The sequence below is a fragment of the Merops nubicus genome, unplaced genomic scaffold (assembly GCF_000691845.1).
Source record: "Merops nubicus isolate BGI_N331 unplaced genomic scaffold, ASM69184v1 scaffold14997, whole genome shotgun sequence".
Classification (NCBI taxonomy): Eukaryota; Metazoa; Chordata; class Aves; order Coraciiformes; family Meropidae; genus Merops; species Merops nubicus.
This window is the reverse complement of record NW_008622547.1, coordinates 9095-18188: the sequence shown is the minus strand read 5'-3', so window position 1 is coordinate 18188 and position 9094 is coordinate 9095.

The following is a 9094-nucleotide window of genomic DNA, read 5'->3' as shown; positions in this document are numbered from 1 at the left end:
CTGATAATTTTCTGTATCAAAACCCAACCTTGTGCTGATGTAAGAGAAACTAACTGAATGAGCTGTTCTAACCCTTATCTCATTTAAACCAGTCTTTAGACATACAAGTTTTTCAGTTCTACATGGACAGATATGGCAGCAAGCTAAAATAGCAGGAATCAGCTTCAGAGCAAACAAAGGAAGATATTTCTTCACTCTCTGTTTCACATCAGAAGCACATGATTACTAATCACTTACATAGGTTCAGAAAGATCTTGGACAAATTTATACAAGAAAAATGTATTGCAGGTCATTTTATGCAAAGATTCCACTATGGTCCTGTGGAGTATCTGCTTCATGGAGCAGTGAATGCTGTGAAAGTGTTATACACTTGCTTTTATTTTCACTTTTTGTTGGGCAGATGATACTACGCTCTTTTGAAGGTAGGATACTGGATTAGATGGAGCTGTGGCCTGATCCAGAACAGCCTTTGTGTGGTTTTATGTACATGAATCCAGCTGCCTCTGTGGTCTTGTCCCAGTTCCTCTGGACACTGTAATACTCTCCACAAAGTCCTACGTGTGGCAGAGATGAGACACCATTGGGAAATTGCCCCATACCAATGTGGCTTTCGGTACATTTGGTCTGCAAAGAAAATCCTAGAGAAGCAAGGAGAAGGCTCAGGTTGTCCTTATCCACTCATCTACTCAACAGACCTACAGGATTACCATTTCAGAGAACCTACGACTCTACCAGCATTTAATCAAGTGAAACACAAAGTTCTGTGGAGAATACATACAACAAGCCCCACCAAACTTTCTCCCACATAGTTTGACAGTGCAACTGAGAGTTTCTCTGTTCTGTGCAGTTGAACAGGGCTTAGTCTAAAAGACAGAAACAGCTCAGTTATGTGTATATTATAAGACATTATCTGAAAACAACTCTGGAAGAATGGAGACTAAAAATCTCATTTAATTAATGCTTAACAATAGTTGATAATTTATTGACTTTTCTGTGAATATACAGTTTCTATTAACAATATTTAGATATATTTTCTTAGAAATTCTTAATTATTTATGTTTAGTAATTTATGATTAAGCATTTTACAAGAAACAAGGCACTACAATGTACAATCTACAATGCAACCTTATTACATACGCCGTGAGTTTCAGACATACAGTGGATTCCCCTCACTTCTGCAATTACTCAATCGCTTCTTCTAGTGGTACTTTTGTTGCATTTCATACATTGTCCCCAGCTGTTAGCAAGTACACATTTTAGGGCCCTACTTTTGTCTCCTTTTACTCACTGTTTCTGTAGAAAAGAAATTGCTATGAAAACTGGCTGCACAATAAACATGATGAAAAACCCCATTCCTCACGCTTCTAAGGACTCAGACTTGCTGTGAGCTCCTTAGAGATTCAAACTATAAGGTGGGAATTGTTTAGCAATTAAAAACAACAGTAAAAACAAAAAAAATGTTTAAAGGTGCAATTCCAGAAGTTATTTCCATAGCTTTGGTGGTGTTTGAGGCTCTAAAATACTATACCAATAATTTACAACAGATGAAATGACAGGCTGACACCATTCTAGGAAAATCAGATTAGGCTAGTGGCTACCATTTGGCTAAAAAGGGGATCTTAAATAATGTATAGTTTTTAGTGCAATTTAAAAAACAGAACTCAGAAACTGTTGCTAATTAAAGGTGAAGACCACAAGATATACCATCCAATACTCCATTAAAATATTTAGTGTCAGAAGGAGTGTATACATTTTCAAGTATCTTATGACAAATAGCCCCGTACTTAAGTGCTGGTTCCAATTTAGATGCTCACCAACTATATGCACAAACACAGTTGTTTTATATATTGCTAAAATACAACAGAATCTAATGTGACCTAATAAATACAACACGGTATGAAGAAAGAGTGGTTTCCTAATTATTTGACCACTTACACAAAAATGACAGAGGAGTGATGTATTCATATTTCTCCTTGAGGTTCTCAAGCTCTTGTGCTGACAGTATTTTAGAGGTCTGATTTTCAGTGCCTCTGCAGATAGACTGCAGTGATCCTGAGCCCCCTGAACACACCTGGAAAGATTACCACTTTCAGAGGTTTTCAGAGGATCCTTGCAGTCTCATTGACCAAACGAATTCAGGTGCAATTCCATTGCTGGTGGAATACACATGCAAAATAGGGGAAGATTCTGCAAGATAAGGAAAAGCAGTGGTGGAGAGAGAACCTCACAGAACAATGTCGAATAATACCCTGGGTCATTGTCAAATTAAAGTTACTTTTTCCCCTCAGAAAGATAAGACTTCAGAAAAGTTGGCCAATAATCTTCTCAAAACATGGCCAACATGATGTACCATCACAAGGTGGTAGTACCAGCAGAGATGGCAATAACACTGCTGGAAACAAATTACAGCTGAAAGGATTTTCGCTTCTTGAGTATTGTAAAAATATTTGTGTTAAACTGCATGAAGTTTTGGAAAAGAGAGTTTCTTACTCACTTAGCAATATGAGTCACTCAAAAATCACAGGAAGAAAAAAAAAAAGAAAAAAACATTGTGTGATTTGTTTTGATAAGCAAAATGACTTTTTTTTTTTTTTTTTTCACTCCTAGTTGCACTGGTTGGAAATTCCAGAAGATGCCCAGGGGAAGTGGGGATCCAGTGCTCCCTGGAAATTGGTGGGATCTGAAAGCGTAGCCAGCATGCTCTGTTGAAAATCTCATCCATGGTTTCTAAAGCCCAGTTTGCCCAGAAGTCCTGAGTTGCTATGACCCCTGCTGAAGACAGGGGTTCAGCACTTCTGGAAAACAGGCCCTGTAACTACACTAGTGCTGCTGGATCCTAGCTGGTGATAAACCAGTATGTCCATCTTGCGACTTGAAGTTCCGAAACAATCACAGAAAGAAAGGCATGATTAGGACTATGCCTTCTTGTTCTCTGGGAAGTAGGACAGACCAGAATATCTCTGCGTTTGCATTTACAGATGACCAGAACTTTTTTCAGGTACCGATCTAAAATGTCAGGACGTTGAAATCTCATGATGGTTGAAGATCAGATCTCTCATTATTTAACCTTAGATTCTTAAAAATCCAAACCAAACCAAAACCAGGTGGAAAGTATAAAAAAAAAACACAAAAGCAATACTAGAAAAAGATTTCATATATTGTTCATTTGGCTGAATCTATGTATACATCTAACTGGGGATGGATTAACACGATTGGCTCCATTTTTTTAATTAAGAATGTGAAGTAATCTGATGGAAGTAGCAAATATTTTACAAGGAAGAAAGGTAAGAGGATGCATGTGTGATATATTAACCACACCAGTTAACCAAATCCTAACAGAAAACTGAATCTGTGAAACTGAAGATGTGTTAATTTATTGCTCTTGAACACCGACAAGGCATAATTTTAACCTGTCCCATGATTTGCAGCATTTAAATAGATAACAACTTAAGAAATCAATTGCTTAGCACCCAAAGGCGTTTTTACAGACCACCAAAGTAACCCACTGCAGTTACTATTGTCCATACTTGGGTTCTGTGACAGGATTTGGGCCCAAGTCTGCTGTGCTGTGGGGCTTCAGTCACTCAGGTCCATGCTGTGTGTAAGAGAAGGGCTTAAGTTTAAACCAGCCTTTTCCCATGTCTGATTTTCCCAGGGTGGTTCCCGGACAGTGCACTCCTGCTGGATTTACAGAAGTAGCATTGGTAGCTGCTGAGGCCCAGACTGAGAGCAGAGATCTACACTTACCTATCAAGCCTGTGGCAATATGTAGACAAATGTATTGGCTTCAGTGGGACTGTGGAAGTGTAAACTGGGAGCAAGCAATTAATTTGTCAGTCTACAAGAGAAGTAAAAGGAAGATTTACCCCAGAAGACAGTGTTGTAATTGGCTGAGATGAAGTACCATTGCGATCATTTATTGATTACACCTCTAAATTTGCCACCTTATCAGTGTGACAAGGCAACTCAGTGACACAGTTAGCAATGATGGTTGTTCCTGTTGGCCAAAGCCCCTCATTTTTTATTTAAATTCATCCACCACCACAGATTTGGTAATCTGAAAAGATGTAGGGAGTGAGTACCAGACAACTTGAGAATGAGAGCCCCTCACCCTGGTCCAGCTGGCACCACCGCATGGCTAAGTGCATCCAAGTAGGAGTACTGCCCTTAAGAGTCACAGGACAAAATCAGCATGGGAAGTCTTCTTCAAATGCTATCAGCCAGCAATGGAGTGCAACATAAAGCCCAGTCTAGCCTCAGAGCCCTCATGCAAGCCAGTAATTGAAAGCAAAACAAGTGCATTTTGGAAACTAATGTTGCTTTATTTGTCAAAGACTTCTCATTACACCTCATTTTGGACAGAAAGTTGGAGGTAAGGCGGTATTTAGATTGGACATTATTGTTCCTTAAGCAGACCTCTCTGTTAGGTCAGCACTGATAACTCCCAGCATGCCAAAATATCTGCCCTGGTTTAAATACCAAATCCAATCAACCACCTCCCTAATTTATACTTTTCAGAGACTCAGAATGTGAGAGCATTTACAAGGGTAAATTTTCAGATAAATGGAATTTATCACACGTGTGTCAGTTCAGACTTCGTACAGTCCACAGGCTTGGCTTTCACAAGGTATAAAGCCACGTGGCTCACTGGGTTGAAGGGAGTTTCTGTGGGAACACATAAGTGCCTAACACAACAACATTTTTAGCACAGCTTCAGTGAGAGTAACAGGTCAAAATGTCAAAACTCCACAACTAAAGGGAAGCAGGATATTTCCCCATGTGTTATACTGCGGTACAGTATGAGTAGCAGGAATTTACATGGGTGATTCAGCTGGTCCATTTGTGGCTTAGTACATAATTTCAGGGCCTAATTCTAAGAAAAGGGAAGGGATTTGTACGTGACAAATAACAGACAGAGCTTGAGCAGCTTATATGTTACCTCATTAGTGCCTTATAAATAATAACTTACTACTAAATTGGTGTATAATGCCAGTTTCAGATTCAGGGCTGTCCAAGAACAGTCTCTTATGTCTCAGAAATATTTGAAGACTTGTGGAATACAATCAAGCTCAAGTTGTGCTGAATGCAAACCTAATTCTACTTTCTTGCCAAACAAATTTGATTAATGAAGTATTCTAACATTTGTTCAGAAACTGAAGCGCACAACTATTTTGCAGTTGGACTGAGTAACAACGGGAGAAAAAACAATCTTGATCAACATTTTAAAAAAAACCACATAAATTCAATAAGAACGATCTAAAAATCTATCTTGCTTCATGTTTATTAGAGTTATTTCCCTAAATAAGTAAATGTTGTACAGTTTTTTATCTAGCCAGCTCTTCATCAGGAAAACAACAGATTGTTTCTGACTATTTTGTCTGCTTAAATTTTTTTTTCCTTTTTTCTTTTTTTCTTTTTTTCTTTTTTGTTTTTCACCCTGTGGCTGATTTGGCAGATTTGGAAATCTAGACTAGGATTAATTGGAAGATTTGGAAAAACACTTCTTTATTTTTACTGTTAAAAGAGGTTGACCATCCAGTGAGATGCACCCACATGCCCTCAGGAATAGAACAGTTTCATAGCCCCCAGGCAGGCGGTGGGCAGCCTGTTCCTTTTCTGTGCTGTACGGCCTATCCCACTTGGCAGACTGCGCTGGCCGAATTTCACGTTCCCTTCCACAGTGCATAGCACGCGTGCCTGGACAACACAGTCTCAGAAAACTGCCCAGCTTCACTTTAGTGGAGAGTGAGGTCTAATAGCTCTGGCGGGATTCCTGTTTGACACAGTTACTTTTCTCATTGTCAGGCCCTTGGAGCTGTGAATGGTACGAGAGAGGTGTTCATTCTCAAAGGGCAGGAGAAGACCGTGCAGGGGAACTGTTAGACATATGTGACAGTGCTACCTCTGGGACAGCTGAGAGCTGTCTTCACTTCTGACTTCACTCAGAGAACCATAGCAGCCTTTTTTTTCTTTTTTTACTCTTTTTTTTTTCTTTTTCAAGTTTTAAATTTATTCAGTGCTATTAAAGGGACTGATGATGTTGTTGGATACCTAATCCCTTCACCACCAGAGCAGTAAAAGGTTCAGAGCCACAGCTAGTATTTTTCTGGTTTACTGCTCTTGTTTCAGGCCCAGAAATATGTCCACATTTCTATGTGTACTTTCTTTACACACAACAGAATCAAGCTGGGTTATGTAATTCCATGATTTAAAAAAAAATAAAAATTAAGAATCAAATTCCATTGTAAATCAGCAGCACAGAAGTTAATCTGTGATGCTGGAACCAAAGATCACTGATTGCTTTAATTGTAAAAATTTATTATCCTATTCTTACAGATGGCAACAAGTTGTCTTTGTATCAAATATACAGAGCTGTCCTCTGTAATGCTTTTAAAATTATGTTAACAGTCAGTGCACATTATCCTATCATCTTGTTACTTGGTTTATTTTATTAGCCTACATATATTAACTTTTAGTACACATTAGTATTTAATTTGCACAGAAACATTTTTGAATATCTAACTAGAGATGACATTCAGGAAGAGTGATGACATGTGAGTTTACGGTCAGACGCTTTGAGAAGAAACTGAAAAATAATGCAAAAAGACAGACAATTATGGAAACACGTAAGACTTGCTGGTCTTACAAAACCAGCTTTGAACAACCTAGCTCAGAATACGGAATCACAGGACTACTTGTGAGGGGCTTTACTTGCCTGGAAAAAAAACGTAATTTTAAGATTTACATATAATTCCCCTACCCCTAAAGCAACAATATATAAATGTGTAGCAGATTATTGTTTCAATGTCATCATGTGAAAAATACCTGAAAATAAGACACTGCAAGGATGTGGGGTTGTACAGACCGTGACCATGGAGATTCAGAACAAAGCAGGGAAAAAGGAAAAGGACACATTGTAAAAGCCATTGTAACTATAACCAGAAAAGTTGCAAAAGATCATTGAAAAGCACCCATGTAATCAAACAAATACTCGGGAGGTGGCTAAAATTTGGTATTGGAAACACACAAAGATAAATGTTCGTTAAATAACACTCAGGAGAATGTCCTCAGGTGTGCACTAGATGTGGCCTAACTCAGAAAAGGGTGGCCCTGATCCACCCTCCTCTGGTCACAGGGCTGCAGTGGGACTATCGCAGCCCTGTGCCCTGAGCACGGGGCTCGGGCACGGCAGCTGAGCCTGCTCTTCTGAGCCAGGGCTGGCCAGGAGGGCTGTGTCCCTGGCTGAACACAGCTCTGCCGGGTAGGACGGAGCATCCCAGAGAGGATTTGTGGCAAGAACCCTTGCTTCTGTGATAGAAGAGCCTGGGCATTGAAAGAAGCAGTATCACAGATTGCAGGATGGGTTATTTCTTTGTCAAGGTGAGAGCCTCAATTTGAGGACATATCTGTGAAAATCTTCCACTGAGATTCTGAATGCAATTTGGGCAAGAGAAGGGCAAGAGCAAAACACATAGGTCTGGATGAAATCCCCCTGCTTGTACTGCTGGTTAAAAAAAGCCAAGCGGGAACACAGACATAAGGAAGAAATACAGCAGGGGGAAAAATAAATAAAGATTACACCAGATAATTTAGATGGTCTCCAAGGACAGACAGTACTGGAGCCAGGCTCGTGTCATTTTGGGAAGCATAAAAAAAGTTCACCACACCTTGCCTAGAAGGTCATAGTTTCTCTAACACAGAGGCAGAGAACAATGGCCACTACCTGTCTGGTATATATTTTTCGTAGGGAGTTAAGCAGGGGTCATTCTTGCCCAGTTTCTCTTCAATCTTGCCAACTACTTGTATAATATATCCAGAGAAAAGCAGGCATGTTCTTCTTAAAATGCTGCTGCATTTTATCTATGAACAAACCTTGGGAAAATGCCTGTATGGCTTGGCCAAATGGTTAACAGGAAGACATGATTATGTGAGAGTATTTGAATAATGTAAGCTAGAAAAAAGGGTGAGGAATAAATGGACATATTGTCTGAGATGGCTGTATTACATATGAGAAAAGGCAAACAAAAGCAGAGGTAAATCCTAATACCAGAGAAAGTAATTGCAGGGAAAAAAAAGGTAAAAGTCACATTTCTCAAGTAATTTATATTCTACCACACCAATCACTTTATAAAGCTTTTAGATGGAGAAGCCAAAGCCTGGCAAGGAGACACAACCTTGTTAATCTTTTAAATTTTTCTGTGTCTATCACCCAACCTTACTGCAATCATAGTCAAGCACAGATGGGGAAGAAAAAGCCTGTGTCACCAGTAAGCCGTCGATTACCTGCACCACAAAGGCATCTTGTATCATTTGTGTTAGGTGTGACATTCCCATTCTTCCTCTACACATGTACTGATCATTCTTCCTTTCATTCCTATCTCCACCTTGGCTCTTTCTAATTTTTATCCTGTGATCTGCTTTGTTTTTAAATAGAAACCAAATTAAAAGGGTCTATTGTTCAGCTTAAGAACTGTTAACTTTTGGTCTCAGAATACAAATATATACCAAAAAGCAAGGCATTGCCCGCTTAGTACAGTCTGAAAACATGCACATTTTAAATTATTTTTTAATATAAAAGTAAAATAATCTTTCATGAGCAATGGTATAACATTCAGGAGTCAAAACTACCCTTACCTCACATTTCATGAGGTTATCCCTGGACTATTTCATACCTTCTCACAGGGCTATCTAGACCTGGATGTTCTCTCTGTTCTTGCTCTCTTCACAGTGCTGAAATTATCTCCATTCATCACCTTTTGACACCTTAAGGGTTTCAATTTCATAGTTTCAAATTACTTAGAAGTAGTGTGGAAGGAATCTCATCATTGGTTAAGACAAATGTCTTTCCTATTCTTTTTCAGGATGGTGCCTGGAAAATTGTCATAACCACTCAAGTAACTGACTCATCTTCCAGACCACAGAATGCAACCTCAGAACAAAAAGGTCCTCACTCCTGTTTACTTCTTTCTTTTGCCTCTGCTGCTATTATATCTTCCAATAGTGTTTCCATTCAGCAGGGAAAAAAAAAAAAAGTGTCCACAATGATATCCTTCTTTGGAAGTCCTGTGCTTCCTTCATACAGCCAATTTATAAG